Source organism: Eptatretus burgeri, chromosome 15 (assembly GCF_056783735.1).
Source record: "Eptatretus burgeri isolate ZD-2024b chromosome 15, Ebu_testis_v1, whole genome shotgun sequence".
NCBI lineage: Eukaryota > Metazoa > Chordata > Myxini > Myxiniformes > Myxinidae > Eptatretus > Eptatretus burgeri.
This window is the reverse complement of record NC_140975.1, coordinates 31,424,364-31,444,363: the sequence shown is the minus strand read 5'-3', so window position 1 is coordinate 31,444,363 and position 20,000 is coordinate 31,424,364. Positions and strand designations below refer to the sequence as shown.

Genomic DNA, 20,000 nt, shown 5'->3' with positions numbered 1-20,000 from the left:
AGAGTTTGTACATACATCAGATACAGGACATAACGAGGCACTTGGATTATAAGAACATTACTAGTTCAATATGGATTACAAGGACATTACTAGTTTAATATGGATTGTAAGGATATTAGTGGTTTCATTTGGATTGTAATGACATTAATGGTTTAATATGGATTGTAAGGATATGAGTGGTTTCATTTGGATTGTAATGACATTAATGGTTTAATATGGATTGCAAGGATATTAGTGGTTTCATCTGGATTGTAAGGACATTAATGGTTTAATATGGATTGTAAGGACATTAATGGTTTAATATGGATTATAAGGACATTAATGGTTTCATATGGATTATGTGGACATGAGTGCTTTAACATGGATTATAAGGACATTAATGGTTTCATATGGATTATGTGGACATTAAAGGTTTCATATGGATTATGTAGACATTAGTGCTTTAATATGGATTATAAGGACATTAATGGTTTCATATGGATTATGTGGACATTAGTGGTTTAATATGGATTATGTGGATATTAGTGGTTTAATATAGATTATAAGGATATTAATGGTTTCATATGGATTATGTGGACATTAGTGAATTAATATGGATTATGTGGATATTAGTGGTTTAATATAGATTATAAGGATATTAGTGGATTAATATGGATTATAAGGTTATTAATGGTTTCATATGGATTATGTGGACATTAGTGGATTAATATGGATTATAAGGATATTAATGGTTTCAAATGGATTATGTGGACATTAGTGCTTTAACATGGATTACAAGGACATTAGTGGTTTAATATGGATTATGTGGACATTAGTAGTTTAATATGGATTATGTGGACATTAGTGTATTAATATTGATTATAAGGATATTAATCGTTTAATATGGATGATGTGGACATTAGTGGATTAATATGGATTATAAGGATATTAATGGTTTCATATAGATTATGTGGACAGTCGTGCTTTAACCTGGATTATAAGGACATTAGTGGTTTAATATGGATTATGTGGACATTATTGGATTATAAGGATATTAATGGTTTCATATGGATTATGTGGACATTAGTGCTTTAACATGGATCATAAGGACATTAGTGGTTTAATATGGATTATGTGGACATTAGTGAATTAATATGGATTATGTGGATATTAGTGGTTTAATATAGATTATAAGGATATTAGTGGATTAATATGGATTATAAGGTTATTAATGGTTTCATATGGATTATGTGGACATTAGTGGATTAATATGGATTATAAGGATATTAATGGTTTCAAATGGATTATGTGGACATTAGTGCTTTAACATGGATTACAAGGACATTAGTGGTTTAATATGGATTATGTGGACATTAGTAGTTTAATATGGATTATGTGGACATTAGTGTATTAATATTGATTATAAGGATATTAATCGTTTAATATGGATGATGTGGACATTAGTGGATTAATATGGATTATAAGGATATTAATGGTTTCATATAGATTATGTGGACAGTCGTGCTTTAACCTGGATTATAAGGACATTAGTGGTTTAATATGGATTATGTGGACATTATTGGATTATAAGGATATTAATGGTTTCATATGGATTATGTGGACATTAGTGCTTTAACATGGATCATAAGGACATTAGTGGTTTAATATGGATTATGTGGACATTAGTGGATTAATATGGATTATAAGGATATTCATGGTTTCATATGGATTGTGTGGACATAAGTGATTTAATATGGATGTTAGGACATTAATGGTTTCATATGGATTATGTGGACATTAGTGCTTTAACATGGATCATAAGGACATTAGTGGTTTAATATGGATTATGTGGACATTAGTGGTTTCATATGGATTATGTGGACATTAGTGGTTTAATATGGATCATAAGGTTATTAGTGGTTTAATATGGATAATAAGGATATAAGTGGTTTAATATGGATCATGAGGATATTAGTGGTTTCATATGGATTATGTGGACATTAGTGGTTTCATATGGATTATAAGGACATTAATGGTTTAATATGGATTATGTGGACATAAGTGCTTTAATATGGATTATAAGGACATTAATGGTTTCATATGGACTATGTGGACATAAGTGCTTTAATATGGATTATAAGGACATTAATGGTTTCATATGGATTATGTGGACATTCAGGCTTTAATATGGATGATTAGAACATTAATGGTTTCATATGGATTATGTGGAAATTATTGTTTTAATATGGATTATGTGGACATTTGTGGTTTAATGTGGATTATCTGGACATTAGTGCTTAAATATGGATTGTCAGGACATTAATGGTTTCATATGGATTATCAAGATATTAGTGGTTTAATATAGATTATAAGGATATTAGTGGTTTAATATGGATCATAAGGATATTAGTGGTTTAATATGGATTATAAGGATATCAGTGGTTTAATACGGATGATAAGGATATTAGTGGTTTAATATGGATTATAAGGATATTAGTGGTTTAATATGGATTATGTGGATATTTGTGCTTTAATATGGATCATAAGGATATTTGTGGTTTAATGTGGATTATGTGGACATTAGTGGATATTAGTGGTTTAATATAGATTATAAGGATATTAGTGGATTAATATGGATTATAAGGTTATTAATGGTTTCATATGGATTATGTGGACATTAGTGGATTAATATGGATTATAAGGATATTAATGGTTTCAAATGGATTATGTGGACATTAGTGCTTTAACATGGATTACAAGGACATTAGTGGTTTAATATGGATTATGTGGACATTAGTGGTTTAATATGGATTATGTGGACATTAGTGGATTCATATTGATTATAAGGATATTAATCGTTTAATATGGATGATGTGGACATTAGTGGATTAATATGGATTATAAGGATATTAATGGTTTCATATGGATGATGTGGACAATCGTGCTTTAACCTGGATTATGTGGTCATTAGTGGATTATAAGGATATTAATGGTTTCATATGGATTATGTGGACATAAGTGATTTAATATGGATGTTAGGACATTAATGGTTTCATATGGATTATGTGGACATTAGTGCTTTAACATGGATTATAAGGACATTAGTGGTTTCATATGGATTATAAGGACATTAATGGTTTAATATGGATTATGTGGACATAAGTGCTTTAATATGGATGTTAGGACATTAATGGTTTCATATGGACTATGTGGACATAAGTGCTTTAATATGGATTATAAGGACATTAATGGTTTCATATGGATTATGTGGACATTCAGGCTTTAATATGGATGATTAGGACATGAATGGTTTCATATGGATTATGTGGAAATTATTGTTTTAATATGGATTATGTGGACATTTGTGGTTTAATGTGGATTATCTGGACATTAGTGCTTAAATATGGATTGTCAGGACATTAATGGTTTCATATGGATTATCAAGACCTTAGTGGTTTAATATAGATTATAAGGATATTAGTGGTTTAATATGGATCATAAGGATATTAGTGGTTTAATATGGATTATCAGGATATAAGTGGCTTAATATGGATTATGTGGATATTAGTGCTTTAATATGGATTATAAGGATATTAGTGGTTTAATATGGACTATAAGGATATTCGTGGTTTAATATGGATTATAAGGATATTAGTGGTTTAATATGTATCATAAGGATATTAGTGGTTTAATATGGATTATAAGGATATTAGTGGTTTAATATGGATTATAAGGATATTAGTGGTTTAATATGGATTATAAGGATATTAGTGGTTTAATATGGATTATAAGGATATTAGTGGTTTAATATGGATTATAAGGATATTAGTGGTTTAATATGGATTATAAGGATATTAGTGGTTTAATATGGATTATAAGGATATTAGTGGTTTAATATGGATTATAAGGATATTAGTGGTTTAATATGGATCATAAGGATATTAGTGGTTTAATATGGATTAATAGGATATTAGTGGTTTAATATGGATTATAAGGATATTAGTGGTTTAATATGGATTATAAGGATATAAGTGGTATAATATGGATTATAAGGATATTAGTGGTTTCATATGGATTATGTGGACATTAGTGGTTTAATATGGATCATAAGGTTATTAGTGGTTTAATTTGGATAATAAGGATATAAGTGGTTTAATATGGACCATGAGGATATTAGTGGTTTCATATGGATTATGTGGACATTAGTGGTTTAATATGGATCATAAGGTTATTAGTGGTTTAATGTGGATCATAAGAATATAAGTGGTTTAATATGGATCAGAAGGATATTAGTGGTTTCATATGGATTATGTGGACATTAGTGGTTTAATATGGATTATAAGGATATTAATGGTTTAATATGGATTATGTGGACATTAGTGGTTTAATATGGATTTAATATGGAGAGAGAGAGAGAGAGAGAGAGAGAGAGAGAGAGAGAGAGAGAGAGAGAGAGAGAGAGAGAGAGAGAGAGAGAGAGAGAGAGAGAGAGAGAGAGAGAGAGAGAGAGAGAGAGAGAGAGAGAGAGAGAGAGAGAGAGAGAGAGAGAGAGAGAGAGAGAGAGAGAGAGAGAGAGAGAGAGAGAGAGAGAGAGAGAGAGAGAGAGAGAGAGAGAGAGAGAGAGAGAGAGAGAGAGAGAGAGAGAGAGAGAGAGAGAGAGAGAGAGAGAGAGAGAGAGAGAGAGAGAGAGAGAGAGAGAGAGAGAGAGAGAGAGAGAGAGAGAGAGAGAGAGAGAGAGAGAGAGAGAGAGAGAGAGAGAGAGAGAGAGAGAGAGAGAGAGAGAGAGAGAGAGAGAGAGAGAGAGAGAGAGAGAGAGAGAGAGAGAGAGAGAGAGAGAGAGAGAGAGAGAGAGAGAGAGAGAGAGAGAGAGAGAGAGAGAGAGAGAGAGAGAGAGAGAAAGAGAGAAAGAGAGAAAGAGAGAAAGAGAGAGAGAGAGAGAGAGAAAGAAAGAGAGAGAGAAAGAAAGAGAGAGAGAGAGAAAGAGAGAAAGAGAGAAAGAGAAAGAGAGAGAAAGAAAGAGAAAGAAAGAGAGAGAAAGAGAGAGAAAGAGAGAGAAAGAGAGAAGAGAGAAAGAGAGAGAGAAGAGAGAAAGAGAGAGAAAGAGAGAAAGAGAGAGAAAGAGAGAAAGAGAGAAAGAGAGAAAGAGAGAAAGAGAGAAAGAGAGAGAAAGAGAGAAAGAGAGAGAAAGAGAGAAAGAGAGAGAAAGAGAGAAAGAGAGAAAGAGAGAGAGAAAGAGAGAGAGAAAGAGAGAAAGAGAGAGAGAAAGAGAGAAAGAGAGAGGAGAGAGAAAGAGAGAGAAAGAGAGAAAGAGAGAGAAAGAGAGAAAGAGAGAGAAAGAGAGAAAGAGAGAGAAAGAGAGAAAGAGAGAGAAAGAGAGAAAGAGAGAGAAAGAGAGAAAAGAGAGAGAAAGAGAAAAGAGAGAGAAAGAGAGAGAAAGAGAGAAAAAGAGAGAAAGAGAGAGAAAGAGAGAAAGAGAGAGAAAGAGAGAAAGAGAGAAAGAGAGAAAGAGAGAAAGAGAGAAAGAGAGAAAGAGAGAAAGAGAGAAAGAGAGAAAGAGAGAAAGAGAGAAAGAGAGAAAGAGAGAAAGAGAGAAAGAGAGAAAGAGAGAAAGAGAGAAAGAGAGAAAGAGAGAAAGAGAGAGAGAATTCCATTTATATACAGTATGTATATATAATTAGAAATGAGCAGGATATAACATCATAAATATATGTGGAAAATTCCAGGCCCAGACGAGGAATCAAACCCAAGTCCTCGAGCAAACCATACCAGTGCTCTGCCATCTGAGCTATCTGGGTGATGCGATCCACCGGCCGAGCAACGCAATTCCTCCACATATACAGGTGCCACTCTTTTTCCTCCACAGCTTCCGGGGCACTCACTGCCAACCATAGGAGCAGCTAGGGCCTGCTCTCGAGTGGGACTTCCCCCTGTGGGGGAATATAAAACATCCATGTCCTCTATTAAACACCATATGGGGTGTAGTAATATAATTGGAAATGAACAGGAAAGAACATCATAAGTATGTGGGGGAAAAAAAAGTAAGAAAGAAAGACTGGCACCTGTATATATGGAGGAATTGCGTTACTCAGTTGGTAGGTTTCCCAGTTAGCTCATATTGCAGAGCAGTGGCATGGTTTGATGGATTCCTGGTTTGGGCCTGTAATTTTTTTATTTTTCTACATATATAGGTATAAATATATATATCCACATTTTTGATTGTTGGACGATGGAGAAATCCACACAGCATATGGGATTCATACCTGGGATCATCGTGAATGAAATCCTCAAGTGTCAACGCTAAGGAAATAATGATTTCCTGAACTTTCTTCACTTGGCCATTGAAATTTTAGGTACTTTTACTTTGATTGTTGTTATTACTGCAATTTTAACATTTGAAATCTCTCAACCTGATAAAAAAAATCAGAGTAAAGACAATACCGTGCAATGTGCACCAAAGTATGCAGAAACCGATTTCAACACCACCGAGCTGTGATGGTGTGAACGAACGTGGCTTGTACAAACAAGCATCACACATTTCACCCACGGAATTGCCCACTTTCCGGCCAGTTACTGATGGCGAATAACAATGATTATGGCACATTTCGTAATCGTTATTGAATTGTAACAGTGCCATGTAACCGAATTACTTAACATTAACAAGGCTCAGGAATACAATTACCTCCTTCTTGGAAACCTGTACAATGATGTCACGTGATCTGTTCTCGTCCAGGCGCTGCATGAGCCACTACCAGGGGTGATTTAATATGTCAGTTGGATTCAGGACACTGCCTGTAAGCACACACACACACACACACACACACACACACACACACACACACACACACACACACACACACACACACACACACACACACACACACACACACACACACACACGGACACGTGTATACAAATACACAATTCCTGCAATAACAGAGATAACTATAATGGCACTCAGTCGAGCTAACACCTCCGCCAGGCTGAACAATCTACCTTTTGTATCCCACTGATAGGCCAGATCTGAATCGGATCTGAACCAAAATCAAATCACCTTGTTCGTGTTACCTAACCAACTCATACACTAATTTTCATCTGAATCCGTCCATAACTTTTTAAGATATCATGCGATATACTCTATCGTTTTTGGCACTCTCTCTCAATGATGAAGAATCACATAAAAAAATATCAGATCCCGATCCGGATCTTCACCAAAATCGAATCAATTCGTCCTTGCCACACACCCAACCTGTCCACCAAGTTTTGTCCGAATCCGTACACAACTTTGTGTGATATCGTATTACATATCGTTTTTTGGCCCGATCTCTCAATGATGAACAATCACTTTAAAAGATTCCAGCAGTCGGATTCGGATCCGGATCTTCACCAAAATCGAATCAGTTCATCCTTGTCACACACCGAACTCATCCACCACGTTTCGTTTCGAATCCATCCATAACTTTTTTAAGATAACTTGCTGAAAGACAAACAGATGGACTAACCAGGGTGGAAACATGTAACCTCTCTCCACCTTCAGTAACGGAGGTAAGAACAGTCATTCATTAAATGCGCATATTAAAATGTTTTCGTTAATTCACACGATAAATTTTCATATCTCGCTGTGTGTTTTTTATATATATATATATATATATATATATATATATATATATATATATATATATCCATATACAGCACAGCGTTTCACATATGCTGGCATTGTGAGATGCCTATGTAGAGGAACAATGGCCATTCTTATTCAAACCATGATTTCATAATCAAGGTAACCACTATAATCCGAATGGATTTCGAGATAATTTGGGACTTTATCAACCAACAAGACATTTTTAAATTAGCCTTTTGTCCTTCACATCACATTGGGTTGAACATCTCTTTTGCTATGAATGTCCTTTGGTAATGAGTGTTCGTGATATGGACTGTGTCTATATGGTACGTACTCTGTGATGTTTGGTGATAATTAATTGAAAACAAAAATGAACATCAACATCCTCGATGTGGATTCTGCTGTAGTCCTAAACATACGAGATGTTCAACAGGTTCTCAGAACGAGATCATGCTAACAAAAGTTAGACATGGCAACGTTGGCCTTTCTTGGTTGCTTTATGCAGCTTCTTTGGCGAGAAGAGCATGGAAGAAGTCAATTTATTTATATAATCCTAGCCACCTGGGTTTAAGCAATGAGGTGAGAGCTGATTGGTTATTCCCTCCATTCACAAGTGAGAGATGAGAGTCTAATTTTTCATCAAAATAGTATATAAATAAATACATACATATCAAAACATGTGGAGTGTGAGAAGTACCATTCCCCATTGGACACAGTCCCACACCAAAGCATCACCTCCACCATAGATACCTCGCCCCAGTGACGATCAAACAGCCAAAGATTATCCAGTCAACTGCAATTCAACATCAAACGGAACCACCAATACAGATTTTGAACTTATTTACTCTCATCAGGACGGCACCCCAATAAACATCTAACAAATGTTTCCACATTTGTCGTTTATTCATTAGATGCACCTCCTGATTGTTATGGTGAGCATTGCCACAGATTATGTCTCACACGGTAAAACTGCATAATCCGCACAGAACAACCATCCGTCTGCCACCCAGACAATTGTTTCTGCTTTTGCAAACCATTCAACCAGAAGGCACGTGATGTGATCGGCAGGAAAATCGAAACATGTGGTGTTCTCCACCAAACTGTGTCCAATTGGGATCTGCGGAGTGCTTGTCACACACACACACACACACACACACACACACACACACACACACACACACACACACACACACACACACACACACACACACACACACACACACACACATTTCAATCCATCCATCCATTGGGACCATACTCTGTGCAGAGGATTGGTGTTGCCTCAGCAGTCTCCTTGGCTCTTGGGCAAAATCCTGGATGGGTCAACACTCTGACACAGGATAGCAGCAAGCTGGTACTCATTTTGCTGACCTTGGAAGGATGACAGGCAGAGTCAACCCCACCTGGTATGAATTCAACAGCCAAGCAGGATTTGAACTCAGGATCCTACGATCCCAAGCCCACCACTCTAAACACACATATATATATACACACATCTACATGTACATATACATTATACATACATACATACACACCAGGACCCCGACATTAAAGGGGGATAAATTCCAGGAAAACCCCGCGAATGTTGTAACCGCAAATGTGGGGGCATTGTTTCAATGGGAAATGGGGGGATTGGTTCCGGGGATTTTCTGACCCGCGAAAAATCCATGATTGTCAGGGGTAAAATCCACAAATGTTGGGGTAAAATGTGCCAGTGTTTTGTCATTCTTCCAATGGAGACAAGGGGGATAATTTTATCGGCTCACAGCGGTTCCTGGTTCATGAAAAAAGCCGCAAATGGCGACACCATCAAAGTCGGGGAATTGGTACAATGGGGACAAGGGGGATAATGTTATCGGTTCCTGGTTCAAAGGAGAAAGTTTTTAAAGTTTAAAATGTTTTCGATCACAAATGCATGATTACAGTTTCATTAATAAAGATGCTTACAAATAAAATAAAAATAGCTCCGCAAAGCAGGCGTAACCCCTCAGCCCATGCATTGTAAAAGGAAGCAGTGATATCACGACGATGCAGTCAGTTAGAGCACGTTGGACGTCATATCGAAAATCAGACTTCAAGATGGCTACTGTGTACAGACTTCAAGATGGCTACCGTGTACAGACTTCAAGATGGCTACCGTGGCGGCTCGTGAAAATCGCAGCGCGCCCATTTTCGAAAGGAACCTTCCTCTACTCAACCCCAACACACCCTGCTAAAATGGATTTCATCGGACAAGGCGTTCTCCTCGAAATTGACGGAAACCAAAAGTTGACAGACGGACGGACGGACGGACGTCCGGACAATGCCTGTGACGACAATACCCCTTTTTCAGCCCAATTCGGGCTGAGGGGTAAAAAGTTCAGACGTCACTCATGCCATCCTTTTCACCCTGCAGGACACAGGTAGTGCCAAGTAGAGCATCATGGGCTTTACCATGAAGTCCACTTCGGCTTTTGCATAGAGGAGAAGGGATACCTGGTCCTTTGCGGCCTTGAAGCCAGCTGCTTTGCTCTCACGCTGTGAGATGAACGTTTTGGTCAGCATCTTTTTCCAAAACAAGCCGGTCTCATCAGCGTTAAAGACCTGCTCCGGCAGGGACCCCTTCTCCTCATCGAGGAGAAGGGGTACCTGTTTGTCTCCGGACATCCATATACGCTGTGTCAGTGTGTCACATTGTATGTTGATGAGGCTCACGAGTTCTGCAGGGAATGCCTTGGTTGTGTCGTGATCCGTGGAGGCACACTCCCCGAAAAATTATATCACGCCTTGAAGTGGTGGAACTACCCCCTGCTCGCTGTAAACAAGCTGGAGGTGCCGCTTCTACCCACTGCGCTCGTGCTTGCAGCACCCTCGCCAGAGAGATGGTCCTGCAGGAGCTTCGCCTTCTCTCGTTTCAGTGGTTTGCTCAGAGGCATACCCTCCTGAGTGTTATCGTCGATCCTTGGGAGCCATTTTTGAAGAATGAACGGAGCGAGAGGATTCGTTTTTGCTTGTGGATTGCAGCTGATCGAGGTTTTCAGTGCGAGATATACCTTTCCTCACGAAACATTGAATGAGCTTCTTTCCCTGTTGTCAAAAACTGGAGTAAATTTTTGGCATTTGATCGTGGCACACATTCATTGGTTAATATGCTGTCGAGCCTGACCTCACCTCCGCTGAGATATGGGTTTGCTCTGCTTTTGACATACTGCAGCATTTGTTGGATGTTCCATTTTAATTCTGAGCCTTCCTCTTGGCTGATGGTGCATTCTCAGCTCATAATCAACTTGGGAAATGTTCAGTAGTCCTTGAAATGCTTTTCTAATAAGGACCTCATGATAGGCAAGCTCCCCATTCAGCAATATCGTCTTTTCGTTTTGTTTGGCCAATGAACCCTCCACTTGACTTCTGAGATCTGTTTATTGTCTGTTCGAGAGCCATGTCGACACCAAATGCATTAAAGTTTCCATTTGTTCTTCGAACAACAAAATGGCCTTTCATGAACTTAACATAAACCTCAGCATAGCATCGCTCAAGATTCAGCATTTGCTCTAGGAACAGTGAGTGAACCCCATCTTAAGTCATTAACTCTATCAAATGTATGAAAAACAGGAAGGGCCTCCTTTACTGTGTGTCGGTAGAGGATCCAGTTTCCCTCCCCGTCAGCTCTAATGAGGCACTTCAGAAAACCTACGACATGTAAGAATCCTTCCAGATACTTGCACTGTTCAGAACGCTCAACATTTTTCGGAGTGAAATCATCGAATGAATCTTCTGATGTTGTATTCAGCTCTTGAAACATGAGTTGTGCATCTTCCATCTTCCTGTTTTGCATTGCATGGACTAAATCACACTTCCTTGTGTAGTTAATGAAGCCTCATCTTCCATGGTGCTTAAAATGCTTTCCATTTCAGTCTCTCTACAACTTCTGCTTGCGTGAACATTCCTTTCACTGACCTTACATAGTTGCTACCTTTCAGTCACTTTAGGACCAAACACATGGTTTTCAATAAGGGCATTTTCTAACCCACTACCTACAATATACTTTCCAATGCATGCAAGGCCTATTTTAGTTAAATGGAAGGATCCCATAAGAAGGATCCCATTGTCTTCTAATCTGATTATTGTATGGCATATGATACACTTTGAGGTGTCCGTCTCTAGCGAAGTTGCAGGCTAACAAGTAGTTTCTTTTCTGCCATTTACACAAACCACTCAACCTGAAACACACGTATTAAATATATATATATATTAGGCATAAAAAAGTACTAATTCAGACCCTGGCCAGAAGATATGTCAGGATTTTGAGGTGGATGACTTTTGGGCATATGCGTATGATACCTTATCTCGGTTTTCATCATTAGATCCTCGTGGAGGATCTCTAAGTCTTACTCATGTTGTTGTTCTTAATCTTCTTCTTGTGGACTTTGTTGTTTCACAGCCAACAGTTTTCATCGAAACTTCCTGAAACTCCGCATGTACATGTAAAAATACCCTGCACAGACAGTAACCATCTCGGATTTAGAAAATTCCTCCGAGAAAAAAAGTTATGACATCAAATATCTCCGCTAATGGAAATCGCCGAAAAAATTATCTCCGAAACTAGGCAAGCTTTTTGAATTCTGTTTGCGGGAATCGAACAGGGCATTAGCAGAGATGAATTACCGCACATACGATACATAACTATGACGTCATATCAATTTTTATGACGTCATTCCTATTTTTTTTGACATTTTTTGTTTCACAACCCAGAGTTTTCATCGGATCTTCGTGAAACTTGCCATGTATATGTAGAAAGCCCACGTGCAGACAGTAACCATCTCCGATTTTGGAAATTCTTCCTAGAAAAAAAAGTTGACGTCATAATATCACCGCTAATTGAAATCACCTATACCATTATCTCCGAAACTAGGTAAGCCGTTTGAATATTGTTTGTGGGAATCAAGCCGGGCATTAGCACAGATAATTATTTATCGCAAACCTGGTACATCACAATTTTTTTTTTTTTTGTATACCTTGGTCGAGGCTCGTATGAGAGCAAACACACAACTCACAGCAAGGAGGCATGAGACAAGAGGGGCGGGAGTGGAAGGGACAAAACAGTGGGGAACAGACACATTAGGTGAACTGTGGAAGGGAGAGGGATGGGGATGGGACGGGGAACATGGCGAAGAGAAGATGGACATTTCAGGTACTTTCAGGAAGGAAAGCAGGAGAAATGAAGGAAGTGGGCTTGGGTGGATTATCGGGGGTAGAAAAGATCGAGGATTTGGATGGGGGAAGATAAGAGGTGGTGGTGAACAGCTGTTTTGAAAGCCTGGAGGGAAGAATGGGAAAGAATAGAGTGAGGAAGTTTATTCCAAAGGCGGGAAAAAAGAGGAATGAAAGAGTGAAGATGAGCAGTGATTCGTGATTTTGGTAGTTTTACCAGAAGGGGGTTGTTGGCGGACCTTGAGCGCCCTGTGGAAATGTGGTGGGGACAAATCGCAGAGAGAGCAGGGGGGCAAGGCTGGAGAGGAGTCGGTAGAAGACAGAAAGACCACCGACCAACCTGCGGTGATTGAGTGAGAGGCCCAAAGACTCAGCTTCATTGCGGGAGATGCCGATGATCTTAAATGCCCTGGTTTCGACAGCGTTAAGCCGCGAAAGGTGGGAGGCAGAAGCACCAGCCCAGAGGGGAGAGCAGTACTCCATCAGGCTACGGACAAAAGCTTTGTAAGTGGTCAGGAGCTCAAGAGGGCCGAGGAAGGACTTAGCACGACGGAGGATTCCCAGTCGGCGACTGGCTTTTGAGGCGAGGTTGGAAATGTGACTTTCCCAGGAAAGGTCATAGCAGATAGTGAGACCTAGAAGCTTGAAAGAAAAGACTTCTTCCAGAGGATTGTTGAGAAAGTGGATGGGGGGGTTTTGTAAACGGTCCTTTCGAAGAGACATAGTGAGAGTGTGAGATTTGTCTGGATTGAAAGACATGTTCCATGTGTTGGACCAGTTTGTGATTTTATCCAGATCTGCAGTGAGCGAAGAAGCTGCTGCTTGCCGGTCTGAGGGATGACAGATGGTGGAGTCGTCGGCAAAGAGAAATAGAGGATTTTCCAGAGAGTCCGAGAGATCATTGATGAAAACCAGAAAAAGAACAGGGCCCAGAACGCTACCTTGAGGAACTCCAGCCTGCACAGGAAGAGGGGATGAAGGAACTCCATTTAGGGCCACACGGTGACTGCGACAGGAGAGGAAGTCTGCGAGCCATGAGTGGAGATGGCCTTGAATACCATGGGAAGAGAGTTTGGTGAGTAGGGCAGGGTGCCAGACTGTGTCAAAAGCACGTGATATGTCCAGGGATACGGCTCGGATTTCCTGTCTGGCATTGAGGACCTCCATCCATTGATGGGAGAGCAGAAGCAGCATATCCAGGGTAGAGTGACCTGGTCTGAAACCAAATTGATGATTGGAAATCAAGCTATTGGAGAAGAGGAAGGATTTCATATCTGAAGCGATGATGGATTCCATCACCTTGCTGATGATTGGGAGAAGGCTGATTGGTCTGTAGTTATAGGGATCTGTTTTTGCACCTTTTTTATGCAGGGCAGTGGTGTTAGCAGATTTCCAAGCAGATGGCAGATGACCTTGGGCAAATGAGAGGGTGAATAGAGCAGAGAGAGGGTGAGCAAGAGCAGAAGAGCAGGCTTTGAGGACACGTGGGCTGATGCCGTCTGGACCGGTTGCAGAATCTGACTCGAGGTTTGAAAGCAAGCTCTCCACCTTGTCAGGAGAAAAGGATACAGAGTCCAGGGACAGTTGGGTGCGACTGGGTAAAGTGGGTAGAGATAGTGATGGGTTTAGGACACAAGATTTAGCTGCAAACACCGAGTTTAGACATTCAGCTTTATCACGTGTGGAATCAGCAGTGCGGCCATTTGAGGTAAGGGAGGGGATGGAGGGGGAACATACACCAGAAACAGATTTGATTAAACGCCACCAGGATTTTGAGGAGGGAGAGAGGTTTGAGAGTTCAGACTTGAGATGAGAAAGATGTTGTTTTCTGGCTCTCCTGAGGGTAGATGCACACTTGTTCCGAGCTTTGTGGAAAGAACTGAGATTGCCCTCAGTTGGGTTTGCTTTCCATGAGGCAAAGGCAAGTTGTTTCAGGACAACTGCCTCGCCACAAGCTTCAGTAAACCAGGGGTGGGAGGAAGGGTAAGACAACTGAACACGAGAGGGGATAAATCTGTGCATGAGGGAGAGCAAGTTTCTTTGAAAGAATTCCCAGGATGAGTTGATGTTTGAGAAAGTAGTGATAGGAGACCAGTCTGTAAGTTTGATGGCTGCTCGGAGACCCTGCCAGTCGGCTTGAGTGAAATGCCAGACTCGACGGCGGTGAGGTGGTTCTCTGATAACAGCCAGAGAGATGTCCACTTTGACAAGGACGTGGTCAGAAGAACCAATTGGAGCGAAGGAAGAGCAGCAGATATTGTCAGGGAAATTTGTCAAAACCAGATCCAGAAGAGATGGAGTACCATTGGTTGAGATCCGGGTCGGGAAGTTGACCGATTGAGTCAGTCCCAATGAGTCGCAGAAAGCTTTTGCTGAGGTGCCATAACAGGTGAGAGAGGTACCCACACCTAGCCAACTGGCATGATGACAATTGAAGTCACCACATAAGAGGAAGAGAGAGTTTGGATGAGAAGATAGAAGATGGTCCATGTTTTCGGATAGTGAGGTGTAGATGGAGTCATCACTGTTCGGTGGACGGTACAGTACACATATAAACATGAGGTGGGAGTGGAGGGGAAGCCGAAGCCAGAGGTATTCCTGGGGGTGTGGGGGAGTGAGAGCAGTGCATGGAGAGTGAGGAATAGAGTCTTTGATGAAGAGAGCAACACCTCCACCAGGACGAGGCTCAGGTCTATCATACCGTAAGAGGGAGTAGCCAGGGAGAGATACTTGGGAGTCAGACACGTCTTGGGAGAGGAAAGTTTCTGTTAGGCAGATAATGTCTGGTTTGTCAGTGGCAACCTGTATGGAAAGATCTGAAAGGTTTGAGCGAAGGCCCCGGATATTTGAGGTCCACACTTTTAATGAAGAGGAAGGGGAGGAGGCTTTGGGTGCAGGAGGTGGAGGGGGAGGGGGAGGGTAGGACAAGGGACGAGGGGGGCAGGTAAGGAGGGTTGCTGAAGGAGTGTGGGGTATTGCAGAATAACGAGGGGAGGGGGCCGAATGAGGAGGAGAAAAGGCTCTGTGGTGCTGGGGGAGAGGGGGGACAAGAGACAAGGAAGAAGGCAGTTGAGGATTTGAGGAGGTGGAGTGAAGAGATGGAGGTGAGAGGGCAGTGGAGGGAGGCAGGTTGGTGGATGAGAGAGGGGGCAACTTTGAGAAGGAAGAGTGAGGGGGATGAAAGGTGGGAGAAAGGTGAGGGGGGAATTTTTGAGAGAGGTGGGAGGGAGGCTTGGAGGGAGAAGAGTGGGATGGTTGCTTTGAGAGTGAGAGTGAGGGGTGAGGGGGGTGAGTTGGCACTGAAGTTGGAAAAAAAGAATGGTTGATGGAAAGCGAACATCCATGGCAAACTGTGGTTTTTAAAAGTTTTAGGTCAGAGATGCGATTTAACACAATTCTTGATGGATGCAATGAAGGCGAATTCAGAGCATGGAGAGAAGAAGCGCTGTAATAGTTGGATTTTTTAGGCAAGGAATGAAGGAGAGGTCGAAATGAGAGCAGTCTGTTAAAATAGCAGAAGAGTAGTGCAGTATTCGTTTTTATGACGTCATTATTAAGAGGATGAGGATCTTAGCTCATTTGAGCTTGTTTTTCTCTACTGGTTACAGCTATGCCAAATGCCGATGGCCCCAGGAGGGTAAAACTAGTTTCATTATGCAGGAAATTCCATGAGGAATCCAAAGAACATGTCACATTTCGCACATCTGTAACCAGAAGTAGAGAAAGTGATGAAACCCGAAAGTGGGTACTTGCACATCTGCCCCAAACAAGATGGCATCGTAAAAAACAGGCACAGGATGCCAAATGTCTAGCCAAGATTTTTCCCCCTTCCTTTAAGCATGCCCTCACAGGATCCAGTGAGAAAACTCGTCCACCTCAAAATTCCTTCAGCTCTTATGGCCACGGACTGGAGTAAGATCAGATTATGAGAATTTTAAATTTTTTTAAAGTGTTTCTTCACCATTGAGAGATGGGGCCAAAAACGATATATGGCATGATATTTAAAAAGTTGTGGACACATTATGACAAAACTTGGTGGATGAGTTGGGTAGGTGACACAAACAAGTCGATTAGGTTTTGGTGTGTGATGAGGACGAATGGTCCAGATGCAGACCCGTCCTATCAGTGCGATACAAAATATAAACTGTTCAGCCTGGTGGATGTATGCGCTCTACTGAATGCTGTTCTAGTTTTATATGCAACAACGGAAAAAGTTATAAAATAAGAGGTGGGAGAGGCTTGTGTTAGCATTGCCTGGAAACCAGTTTGAGTGTAAGCTCCATTGTCTTGGTTCACGTGACCTGCAGTGAGCAGACCGAGTCTGCATCAGCCAACTTTTATTGAAGGATATTTTCGTTTATGGAAATTTTCCATTGGTTTTGTGACGTTTCCTGGGATATTGGGTTTGAGTCGTATCACTATACCAAATTGCAGCTTTCTAACCCACCTAGAAGGTACGAAACATTTGTCAGTGAGTGAGTGTGTCAGTGGTTAAGGCCCTGTCACACCTTGATGATTTCGCCAGCGTATGCCTGACATGTGCAAAATTTGGCGAAAAACGCCGGCACATGTCGAATACGTTATGGGTAAGTTTTGTATACGTTAAGAGCACGCTGGCATACGTCGTAGTACGCTGGCATACGTCGTAGTACGCTGAGCTGTTAGACAAATTTTCCATGGTTGAAATTTTTCGACGTATGCCAGCGTATGACTCACACGTTCCGCATAATGCTGGCCATAAGTTGTAGGCACGTTACGCGATCATTGACACACGTCGACACATGTTACTTGTAAGTTAATCATAAGTCGAAACACGTCGAGGTGATGGTTAGCGTAGCCGAAACTTATTTCTAACCTATGAGTAACGTGTTGTGGGCACGTTACGTGATCGTTGACACACGTTGACACACGTTACTTGTAAGTTACTCATAAGTCGAAACACATCGACGTAATGCTTAGTGTCAGTGTTCTAGACTCCCTGGTTTTTTTTTTTCTTCGGTATGACGGTCATGTTGACACTTCGATTTCTAGTGCGGTTATGATATAATATAATTAATAGGCTGCCGCTCAACGATTTAAATCATAACCGCACTAGAAATCGAAGTGTCAACATGACCGTCATACCGAAGAAAAAAAAAAAACCAGGGAGTCTAGAACACTGACACTAACCATTACCTTGACGTGTTTCGACTTATGAGTAACGTACAAGTAACGTGTGTCGACGTGTGTCAACGATCGTGTAGCGTGCCTACAAAACTTATGCCAGCGTATGCGGAATGTGTGAGTCATACGTTGAGTACGTTGATAAATTTTCAACATGCTGAAAATTTCTCGACGTACTTGGCGTATGACAGAAAAGTACAACGTATGCCAGCATGCTCTTAACGTATACAAAACTTACCCATCACGTATTCGACGTGTGCCAGCTTGGTTCGGCAAATTTTTCATACGTCGGCATACGCTGGCTAAAACGTCAAGGTGTGACAGCGGCTTCACACTTCGATGTCTAGTGCGGTTATGATTTGAATCGTCGAGCCGCAGCCTATTATTAGCCTATGCCACGTGATCATCGGCGATAGGCTGCCGCGCTATGCATAAGTTAGACTATCGTTGGGCATAGGTTGTGAACGCCGACAACACGCTCAGCATTCGTTGGTATAAGTTATCTATATGTGATTGAAACGTTCTGTGTACGTTACCAATACGTTATGCATACATCCAACACGTTATTATATGCCCAAAACTTAAAAAAAAACATCAATAGTTCAGCGTATGCCAGCGTTTTACATACATTTTGAGACCTTGCCATACGCTGGCTAAAACGTCAAGGTGTGACAGCCCCTTTAGAAAGAGCATTATATAATGTATTAGATATACACTGCACAGCCTTCTCTGCCAGCTGCTTCAAACGAAATGAAAAGCTTGGCATGCACAGATGAATATATATATATATATATATATATATATATATATATATATATTTTTTTTTGTTACCATAGCAATATTCTGCGAAGATTTTCGTTTCTTTTTTCATTGTCTTGGGTTAAGTGACCCCTAGTAAGCAGACGGAGGCTGCACTGGCTGACTTTTATTTGTGCTTATTTTCGTTTACGGAAATTTTCCGACTATTTTGTGGTTTTTCTTGGGATATTGGCTTCGGGTTGCAGTGGTATGCGAAGTTTCAGCTTTCTCGACCACCCAGAAGTTATTAAACATTTATATCAGTGAGTGAGTCAGTGGTGAGAAAGAGCTTTATAGACTAGATTAAATATATAATAAGTTAGTTTAACACAACCATGTAGATTGTAGAGTATCCATTTAAATAATGGTGCATGATTCTTTCAAGAGTAAATACCAGTGCTGAGTGACATTAAGTGCAGGGTGAATAAAAACATTACAGTTAAACTTCAGTTATGAGGGACTTGGCTGGAAGGGACATTTGAATGTATTTTACATGTTTTATGAGGAAACATCACCCACAAGGAACATTTTTCATGTCAACAGGGCTGGTCTCTCTTCACCGAAGTTGACAGTAGTTCAATTTAAAATAATGTAATACTCATCAAGAGTAACCCGACTTGGTGGTGTAATAGTTAGAGTTTCTGTTCCGAGTCTGGGAGGTCGATGGATCAAACCCTGGTCGAGTCTTCAAACCCTGATCGAGTCATACCAAAAATTATTTTTTTAAAAATGGTACATGCTGCTTCCTTGTTTGAGGGTCAGCATTTAAGAGCATAGAGCATGGGGAAGCTATCCTGGTAAGACAATAGAAAACCACCTGGTATAAACCTTGTCAAGAAACTGCTTTGGGGGCATTGTTTTTTGGGGGGGAGGGTGGGGGGGTTATTTTTCTTGAGATGTTGGCTTCGAGTTGCATCAGTATGTAAATTTCAGCTTTTTACCCAACCAAGAAGGTACTAAACATTTATATCAGTGAGTGAATGAGTCAGTCTGCTTGGTATTGGCTTAATGGTTAGGGTGGTGGGCTTGGGATCCCAGCCAACATCCTTGGATCCTGAGTTCAAATCCCACTAGGCTGTTGAATTAATACCAGGTGGGGTTGACTCTGCCTGTCATCCTTCTGAAGCTGGCAAAATGAGTGCCAGCTTGCTGGTATCCTGCGTCGGAGTGGTGACCCATCCAGGTTGTGTCCAATTGCCAAGGAGACTGCTTCGGTAGCACCAATGCTCTGCACAGAGTATGGTCCCAATGG

General features: G+C 40.7%; 1 protein-coding gene and 1 long non-coding RNA gene across 3 annotated transcripts in view; one reads left to right on the top strand and one right to left on the bottom strand.

Annotated features, from left to right (window-relative positions):
- The window catches only part of LOC147011840 (uncharacterized), a 128,856-nt gene that overhangs the window by 6,478 nt on the left and 102,378 nt on the right, over nt 1-20,000 (top strand). The window lies entirely within an intron of this gene.
- LOC147011842 (uncharacterized) overlaps nt 1-20,000 on the bottom strand; it is a 43,230-nt gene that overhangs the window by 2,480 nt on the left and 20,750 nt on the right. The window contains exons 5-6 of one of the 2 annotated variants that reach the window (XR_015051727.1): nt 6,659-6,768; nt 5,746-5,906 (exon numbers count right to left, since the gene is read on the bottom strand). This is a non-coding gene — a long non-coding RNA (uncharacterized LOC147011842). Of the gene's footprint in view, nt 1-5,667; nt 5,907-6,658; nt 6,769-20,000 lie in introns of those variants that run through there. The other variant, XR_015051726.1, reaches the window with a different exon arrangement.